This window comes from Manis javanica, chromosome 4 (assembly GCF_040802235.1).
Source record: "Manis javanica isolate MJ-LG chromosome 4, MJ_LKY, whole genome shotgun sequence".
Classification (NCBI taxonomy): Eukaryota; Metazoa; Chordata; class Mammalia; order Pholidota; family Manidae; genus Manis; species Manis javanica.
This window is the reverse complement of record NC_133159.1, coordinates 171761792-171771556: the sequence shown is the minus strand read 5'-3', so window position 1 is coordinate 171771556 and position 9765 is coordinate 171761792. Positions and strand designations below refer to the sequence as shown.

Here is a 9765-nt window from a genome sequence, read left to right as displayed (position 1 = left end):
GGGCGTTCTCACGGAGTTTGGGAATGTTTTTCTTCCAGTTTCTCTCAGCAATCAGCGTGGTCTCTCTCTCTCAAGTCAGCAGGGGCTCATCTGAGCCTCCTTTCTGGAAAGAAAAGGAAGGGGGGAGGTAGAGAGAGAGAAAAGGGTATTGATATAATCAAAACCAGATCTACCCAACATCAAAGCAAGAAAGTAAACAGGCTTTTCAACTCCTCAAATTCAAATCAAGCAACCCAGCTATCTGCGAGGTGCTCATCTAAAGTATCAGACGCTGCTTTGTCAAAGGCGAAATCTGAGCTCCCTGCACACTTGGGGCCGGGGGAGGGGCGGGGAAGGTGAGATGGGCGCGCGGAGGGTGGGAGGTGGGGGCGGAGGGGCACGGGAGGTGCAAGACAGAACCTTCCAAAAGCTCACTCAGCCCGGCGCACGCGGAGCACCCAGCCCACGCCTCCCCGCTCAGCTACCCCCGCCTGCTGTCCCCCCAGCATCAACTCCAAAGACGCGCACTCGGGGCCGTTGGGCTGTGTGCAGGTGAAACCAATTTCGGTAAATTTCCCCACTCGGCTCTCGGCACAGATAACTCGAGCTCCAAATGTGCCCTTCCCCGGCATCTGGTTCCCATTCCCCCCACCCGCCCCTTCCCTCTGCACTCCCCCTTCCCACTCCTTAAAAATTCAGAAGATCCTGGACTGAGAAAGAAGCCCGCCCCACACGGGGCGGAATGGGCTCCCGGACTCCCAGCTGGAAAACGCCCCCCTCCCCATCCAGATGTAAATGTCCGCTGCTCCCCCGCCTCCCGCCTACGATCTGATTCAGTCTACACCTCGGTCTCCCCCTCTCTCCCAAACCAGAAATCACTCAGCTGCGAGTTTGATTTTAAAACTTTGCAAGAAGAGAAGCCTCAGAACTTGGCGTCCCCACCGCCCCCCAACATCCTGGAGCCTCAAACCCCACAAAACCGGATCAGAAACCGTCTCACGCTACTAGACTATGCCAAGAATCCCAATCTGTACTGGCCTCAAGTCTGTCTTTTTTCCAAAGGAAAAAAGTCTTATCTAACCAATAAACAAGCATTTCCTTAGCACGGGGAAGGATAGAACTAAGAAGGGCAGGGGCGTGCCGGAGGAATAGGGCGCGACCTCGCACCAGCGGCCCGATCTCCTGGCCCGGGGTGGGTGCGGGCGGCCCCCCACCTGGGGCCTCAGGCAGCCAGGCTGGGCAACTAGGCCGGCTGAGTGGCGGGGCCGCCGGTAGCACCGCGTTACCCAGGCGGAGGGAAGGTGGGGCGGCCCCGTTACCTGGAAGACGAAGGCGGCCCGAGGCCAGGCTCTCATCTCCGCCGAGCCCCTCTGGCCCGCCCCCCTTCCCACCCCGGCCCAAATCCAACCGAACGCGTCCAGAGTCCGGGCGAACGCGCCGCCGAGCGAGGGGCTGGAGACCCGGGAAGCACTTGCAGCACCCCGAGCCCGGATGCGGATCGGTCCCCGACGCCGACGCTCACAGAGGCGCCCGCAGAAAAACCACGGAAAGCAGCAGCCTAGTCCAGAAATGGCGACGCGCGGAGTCCCTGCCTCTCCGCAAAGGGGGCCGGGGCGGCCAGGAGCGCGGGACTTAGGCGGGAAGGAGGGACGCGGGGGACGCGAGCACCCCGGGCTCGGGCTGCTCCAGCGCGCAGACTGAGCCTCGGCGAGCGCTCGGAGCCCCTAAGCGCGGACCAGTGGCTGAGAGGGGAGGGCGGGAGGGGAAGGTGGGGCGGGGGGAGAGGAGAGCAAGCGGGGGGCAACGCCACCCTTTCATCCCACCTTCCGAAGGCGCTCCCGCGCACACTTACACCCCGAGTCCCATCCACAACGACGAGAGCGAGGCGACACGCCGGGGCGATCTGCCCCCCTCCGCCCCCGCCGCCACTTGCAGAAGTCGCCGCGCTGGGGTCCCCGCCACCCCGCTGGGGAGGGGGCTCGGGCTGGGCGGCCGGGCCAAGCCCTTCGGAGCGCCGAGAGCGCTGAGCGCCCGGCCTGCCGCTCCCCTCCGCACCAACCGGGAGCGCGCCCCGAAATAGCCGGCCTGCCAACTTCAAAGGGCCGCCAGGCACATCAAAGCGTGCGGGCCGCCCGGCCGCCGCGGCCTGGGCACTCACCATTGATCCGCGCGCGCGCTCCGCGGCAAGACCTCGCAGGCGTCCCGGGCAGGGCCCCGGCTCCGGCCCCCGGATCGGCTCGCAGCGGCAGCCCCGGGCCCCCCCGGGCCGGTCCCGGCGTCGGGGAACATGGGGAGTCGCGAGGCAGGGGAGGGGGCGCGGGGAAACAACAATCCCAGGATTACAGCGAGATCCACCGGCGATGGAGGTGACGCTGCGCGCTCCACCGCCCCTTTTATGCAAAAGATCTGAGTGGGCCTCCGCCCCCGCCGCGGCCACCCCCGGCCCCTCCGGCCCCCGCCCGGCCCTGCTTTCAACACAGGTCCTGTTTCCAGCAGTCACTCCGCGCACCAAATGTCCTCCGGGCGCTTCCAACAAAAACTGCGCTGTGGATTTAACTGTGCACTTCAAAGGCGCGAGCCGAGCACACGGTCCTGACAGGGAGGTACGGGGCGGCCGCGCCCCGGCCGCCCCCCGCGCCCCCTCCACCCCTCCTCGGGGACGTGTGGCTCACACCGCCCCTCTAGGTCCGGTCTCCGTCGGGCCGGACCCCTCCCGCCCCTGGCGCCCTCCACGCGGCTCGGCGCGACCTCGCCCCCTGTCCCGGGGGGGGGCTTTCTTTGAAGCGGCTCTCTGGGGCCGGCGCCTCCACCCCCACCTTTTACAGCAGGGCTTTCGGCTGTGGAGACGGGCGCCTCGGACGCTGGCGGCCCCGAAATCCCTTGCTAGGAGGGGTTATTTTTATTTCCCAGCGCTGAGGTTGTTACTGAGTTGCCAGGACCTTATCAAAGAGCAGCCGGCTGCAGCCGACTCCCCCAGGCCGGGCTCGCGGAGCCAGTGATCCCGCCGCGCCAATCACAGCCGCGCTCAGCTGGCCGGCCCCTCCCGCCTTAAAGGGACAGCGCCCCGCGCCCCGCCCGCGCGGCTTGGCCAGCCCCCGCCGCAAGCCTAGCTCCAGCGTTAACCCATCCCGGTGCTCTTCAGCCCCCTCCCAGGCCTCCGCGGCCCCGGGGGCGCTCTCAGCCTGAGTTCTGGTTCAGTCTTTCAAGTTCTCAGGCCTCTTTTCTCTGGTTTCCTGCCCTCGCCCTCCCCAGCTTTGGAAAAGCAACAGTTTTTTTGTAGCATTCTGGCCATTGCAAGAACTGCAAGCAAGCAGATTTTTTTTCTATCATCAAACACTTTTCTACTTCTATTCAAGTTTCCCGGGGATTTGGGCTTGAAGAATCTTTGAAAGGTAGTTTTAGTCCTGGGATCCACTAACAAGTGTCACAGGGTGAGCGCAAACCCGGCCCCGGACCTAGAAGGCATGTGCAGAAGGCATGTGCGTGTTTGTGCGCACATGTATCAAGAGTGTGGCTTGGGGCCATCGTGCATTTGTAGATGTGTGAAGATGGGGATGTGAATCTTTGAGCACAGGCCTGAGTGCTGGAGCTGGGCTCTGACACCTCCTTAGTAGGCCTGCCCCAATACCCTAAAGATTTCCAGCTTCCCAACCTGGCCATCAGAACCCTCCTTGAGCACACATCGACCATCTTTCTGCAACAGTTGCATACCCAATACTCTCTTGCAAGCATCCCCCACCATCCTCCCATATGTTACATATTAAACAGACATGGAATGCTTTTTTTCCCCTCCACCCACAGTTTTAATGTATTGAAAACTCCTCACCCCACTGTCACCTTTGAATTACTTCACACATTCCCCCAATAATGTTTGTGAGAAACACGCCTTTCATTCCTCATTTAAGAAAACAAGCAAATATGTCACAAGCCTAGAACATTATTTATTTACTCATCTATTGCTATAGAATGGTCCCTCATATGATGAGCTAATAATTAAGTTTTCCTCCTCTTAAAAAAACATAAAGGTGTCAATCAAATTTACTCAAGAAATGGAAGAAGGAGCCAGCATCATCAGAGCTGTGCCAAGCTTTGGCTCTCTAACTCTGCTCTCTTTTTCTTTTATTTACTTTCTCGTTGAACTTAGTGGATGACAAATAATTTTTAATGCAGAGATGCCTCTAACCTGTCATGAGGACTTCAGAACTTTGAAACATACAAGAAGTGTGTCTCTTTACGTTTCCTTAGGAAAAGAAAAGGAAGATTACCACCCATGAGCTGCTGGAAAGACAAGCGGGGACCTTGCTTTACTGCCCCCAGGGGATGGGGCTGTGCCGAGGGGCTAGAGGGCTTGCAGCCCATGTTGCCAGACTTTGCAGCTGTGGGGTGCCAAGGCAGGTGGCATCTCCCTGCCCAACACCTGCCTCTCTGTGTCCATGGTCTGACTCCCCAGGCTCACCTCCCCAGGCAGCCAGGTAGCATAAGGCCAGCAGTCAGGCTGTGACAAATGGCCACCTCAGGGTGAGCCAGGAAGGCCAGTGAAAGAGTGCAGCCCAATGACTCATCTTTGCCTTGGGACAACTGCTGGGGTAAGGAAACTGGAAGCCAGTCCACTTCAGGTCGGCTCTGTCTCACAACCTGACCTTCTGGAATGCTGGTATGTGGGTCCCATGGCCAAGGGCACACCCACCCCCTTCCTCGACCCCAGGAGAGCCAGAAGCAAAGCTGTCATGGCTCCAGGGAGTCTTTAGGCCACAGAGGGTATTATAGGAACAAAAGTGTGTACAGAGGGGAATGGATGCTGTAGAAGTGTCTATGATATGAACAGCAGCACATGTGTATGTGCATGTGTGTGCACTTGCACACACACACACACACACACACACAATGTGGGGGAGGGGAGGTAAAAAAATCAAAACATCCAAAATCAAAATAAACAACGATCAGGAAGAGGAGGCTTTAAAAAAGGAAGTGGAACCTTGGTCTCCCTGGGTGGTTTTCCTCCCCTCCCAGCTGTCCCCACTGACCCTTCACTGCCCCCCAGCCGGCCTCAATCATCACAGACTCCGCTTTAACCAAAGGATCTCCTTCTGCCCCCTCATTATCCCAGGGCTGCCTCAGCAGGAAGGAGGGACAGGAGAACGGGACCCAGGAAGGCCTGGCTGCGTTTGGATCTTCTCACTAGTGACCCCTCTGGGAGCCTGGTTTCTAGAACAGGTGCCGGGTCACCTTGGGCCAATGACTCCCCGGCTCTCTCCCCTCCCCCTCATATCTGGTGGTACATTTCCCATCCCACAGATGACTGGGCCAAGCGCTGAGAAGCCCTTTGAACCTTCAGATTTTTTGACTACTTGATAATGTTTCTGGAGGAGAAGCCAAAGTCCTTTGCTTGTACCCAGCCCCTTGCTCAAGATAGCACCGTTTTCCATTTTCCCCTTCTCCCTGGCAGCAGCGATGTCATGTGACTTGTTGTAATCCTGTACGGTTGCCTGGAAACTGGAAAGCAAGGTGATGGACTTCTGCACATGCTCCCTCTTCCCCCTCCTTTAAAGAAAAACCCTACAGGATAAACAGCTCACTTTGCCCAAGTGCAGACAGACAAGCTTAATAAAGCAGAGTGTAAATTCTTTTCTGGAATTATGTACGAGGCTGAAATCCTAGAATCCCAGAAAATGAGGACTCGGGATGCCCTAAGAGGCATCTGGCCAGATCTCAGATCTTTAATCAGCCCTAAAAAAAACCACTCTGGAGGGGAAGTCACACCAGCTGTGACTTCAGACCCACAGCACGGCTTTCTAAGATTCAGTGACCTTTGTCTTCTATTTCTTTGGAAAAGTGCCACCTTAGACAATATACCTTTGTTTAAGGGGGAGGTGGAGAGAGACACAGGTAACCTTTCCTAAGACTGCAGGTCACTGAGCCTCTGTGGGCCCCCACGTGTTCACCTGTGGAGAGGAGGAAACCCCTCTCAAGAGGCTGTTGTGAGGACAAGCAGTAAGGTAAATGCACACACAGTGCTTAATGCACAGTTGGTACTCAAAACATGGTGGTTATTTCTGTATAGTCACCCTGTTCCCTCAGCAGTCTGCTCTGGGAAGAAACTGGCACCCAAACGAAGATGCCCTCCAATTAGGAGCCTGGCCAAGAGGCTCCTGCAGAGGTGACACAGCCACAGCCTTCCTGCAGGAGGGAGCAGGGCTGGGAGGGACAGGGGCTGTGCTGTGTCTCTCTTAACGGAATTCTTTTCTGTACCCCAAAAGAAATGTCAGAATTTCCTAGCCAGGGGCTCCTTAAAGTGTTACCTGCTCCAACCCTCCATTTAAGATGGGACAGTTGAGCAAAGAGGAGGTAAAGAGATTTTCTCACCATCAGTTTGCCCTCACTGGAGCTGAGCTGGCCCTCCCTAGGGGCTCCCGGAACCACAGTGGGGAGACCCAGATCAGGGCTGGCTGAGAGGGGCCCTGAGCATCTCAAGTCTTTACTTCCGCAGCAAGGCTCATAAGCCTAATTCGGGATGCTTTTCTGAAGGAATCACCATAGGGCTTCAGCTGGAAATTCTGCAGAAGCACAGTGCCTTCTGCCCCTACTTATTTATGCACAGTCTTTACCACCAGAACTGGGCTACCCTCAACAGGATCCCAGGTGGTTCCAAGGAGACTTTTATAGTGGCAGATGCTTCCATAAGCATCTCCGTGGGGCTGGTCTACCTAATAACAGAGCCTGAAAGGGGAAAGAGAAGAAAAAAGTCCCGCTCAGCTTCTTGCCATTCTTGCCCCGTGAAACTTCCTCTCCCCTTAGCAAAGCGGGGACTGGGAATGTCAAGGTGGAGATTTTGAAGCCGCAAGCATAATAGGGAGCGTTGCTTAAGAAATCCTATTCATAGAAGTGTGAGGGGAAACTTATTTGTTAATAAAATTGTTGTCTTTGGTGTGTGAAATTTAAAAACAGTTACGTTAAACAATAATTTAAAAGGAAATCTGATTTACTTTCAAGCGCTTTTAGTATCTATTGTAAATGGAGCTACACATGGCTAGGGTTTTTTATGTCATTTTGCCATTTACTGTCTTGGAGTTTGGCTTTTAGGAGTTGGCCCAAGCTTGTAACCAGAAGAGATCATCAATATTAAAACAAATCCAGGAAAAAAGGTTCTGATTTTTGAAGTTATCGTCTCCATAGTGTCAAGAGACACACATGAAAAAGGTTGTTTTCAAAAAAGGAGGTGATAAACAGGAAGGAAAGAGGACCCCGAAAGCCAGCACTCCGACTGGCAACACAGGAAACTTTGCTAGTAAATAGGTCTGTGTTCCTAAGCTCTCTCTCCGGACATGTTTTTCTGCTGCTGATGTTTCATCCAGCTCATTTTAAACAACTTCTGGAAAGTGAAGTTTTGCCAAGCTTAAAACCAGTTCCTTTATTCTTTCACGTCAGGGTTTCTGATTTGCTCTGAGCGCTTGCACAAGCCCACAGGGCCTCTCTGGGCTCTAAGGGGTTGGTCCCGGTGGCGCATAGTTGCCCCAGAACAACTGCAGTGGCTTTGGATTTTGCTCCCTGTTGAAGAACCTTTCTTATGTGGGGTCCTCAGCGTGCTGCGTCCTTATGTCACCTGCTGATGCTGCTCTCTGTCCCCACCCCTTGCCTTCTTGGCTTCAGAGCCTGACTCAGGTAGCATAAGATGGCTAGCAAACTTCTTTCAGGAGGAATCTACACTCGCTGTCTGTGCCTCCCCGGCTTTCATTGTCTCCTCAACCTATGACAGCCTCTCCTCCACAGAAAGCATTTTCAACCAGGTAAAAGACACCCCCATTGCTGGGTCCCACGGGCCCATCTGCCGTGTGTAGGCTGGGCTTGTCTGTGGCTCTCTGCCCACAGGACTTTCTAACGGGGACGCCTCCCTCTCCTGCTGCTCAGGAAAGCTCTTCGCCCTCCCAGCCACTCACGTATCGCTCTTTCTCTGGGCTCCTGACCCCTAAAATGTCTTCTGGGCAATGTTCTGTCCCTACCTGAGTTCCAAGCTCCACTCTCTGCAGACCAGGGCCCCCCAGACCTACAGCCCTGTCCTCTTTCACCATCCCTACCTCAGAGAGGCGGGCCACAAGGTCCCTTGAATTCAGCACCTCCTTTGTCCCTCACTGAAGCCAGCCATCCTCCCATTGGGCAGTGACCTCACCATCCCTCAGAGAGAAACCTGGGTCATGTCTGTCTCCCTGTGCGTCACACGTCCCTACTTCCGTTCCCCAGCCCTGTTGATTCTACCTCCTAAAAATGCTCTCAAAGCTCTGCCTTCTCTCCACGTCCACAGCCCCCAACTAGGGCCTGGCTCCTCTCTTCTCTTGCCAGGAACAGCAAAATGTTCCAACTATTCTCCCCGCCGCAGTTTACAGCCCCTGCCCTGGGCCCCCCTCCATGCTGCTACCGTAGAGAGGGTTCTGCCATCCAAAATTGACCATATCACTCCCAGCTTCAAATTCTCTCCTGGCTATACATACTTTTGGGGTAATAAGACCCAAAGCCCTTAGCATGGTGCTTTACATATAGCCCTAGAAATGGCCCTGCGCAGCCCAGATCCAGCTCTGTCTCCTGCTGCCACCCACATGCCCCTGCCAAAGGCAGTCCTGCATGGTGGCACCATCTCCCACCCACTCTGTCTTCACACTAGAGATTCTCCTGGCTGGTGGGCCGCCTTCTTGAGCTTCTTCACTCCAGCCTCATCCTCCCAGACTGGGAGAGGCGCCCCTCATCCACCCTCCTAGGCCTCTGGGCCTTACCTCTAGCAAAACACTTCAGTTGAGTACTACCCACTCAGCCATACACTCTATGAGGAAGGGGCCCTGCTTTAGGATACTTGCATGCCTTAGCCCAGTCCCTGGTTGTACTGCAATGTGAACAGGGTGGACAAGTGTCAAATAGTTAATGACTGTTGAAGCATACACAGGCCAGTCAGCAAGGATGCCAGCCTGGGTCCTTGAAGACCCCACCAGAGTCAGCTTTTGGTCACTGCACCATGGGGATCTGTAACTGGCACCCTCAAGGTTGGGCCCTGATGACCCCAGCATTCATTCATGGCCAGCGTAACTCCCTCTCCTGAGCATAGATGGGACTTGTTGACTTGCTTCTAACAGATAGAATATGGCAGACATGACAGGATGTCCCTTTTGAGATTAGGTTATAAAAAGACTGTGATTTCTAACTTAGATGTTTTTTAGGATCATGAGGTGGCCCTGTGGAGTGGCAAGGGATGAGGTTTGCCACTGACCATGTGAGTGACCTTGGAAGATGATACCTACCCAGCTGAGCCTTGACATGACTGGAGGCCCAGCTCACAGCTTGCCTGCAACTTCATGGGAGGCTTTGAGCCAGAGGCACCCAGCTAACCCATCACTAGACTCTGGACCCACAGATTCAGACGTATTCTTTGGGTAGGGGGATGGCAAAAACACACCTGGTGATAAGACTTTTGTCCTGTCAACTAACATTGCTAATGCTAAGAACCAAATTGAATACATTCAGGTTACCTGAATCTTTTCTGCACCTTTTTAGATAACAGCACATTGATGGGGACTGGTGACAGGCATAAACTGGCATTAACTATAATATGCTTGAAGCTCTTCAAAGGTTACTGGAAGTTTCTATAAAAACATATCAAATCTCTCCAAATAGGTTGTGAAACAAAACAAAAATCATTTTGAGATTTTAGTGAGTTGCAGGATAGTGACATTTGATCACATTCAAAAACAATATTTACTTTGCTGCCACTTTTCCCAGATGTTTTTTCTTCTCTAAATGGAAAGA

General features: G+C 54.7%; 1 protein-coding gene across 1 annotated transcript in view; it reads right to left on the bottom strand.

Moving 5' to 3' along the window:
• Window positions 1-2: 2 nt before the first annotated feature.
• The window catches only part of CEP112 (centrosomal protein 112), a 445347-nt gene continuing 435584 nt past the window's right edge, over window positions 3-9765 (bottom strand). Inside the window, exon 28 of the transcript XR_012130844.1 lies at window positions 3-103. The gene's annotated coding sequence lies outside the window, so the exon portion shown is untranslated. The remainder of the gene's footprint in view (window positions 104-9765) is intronic.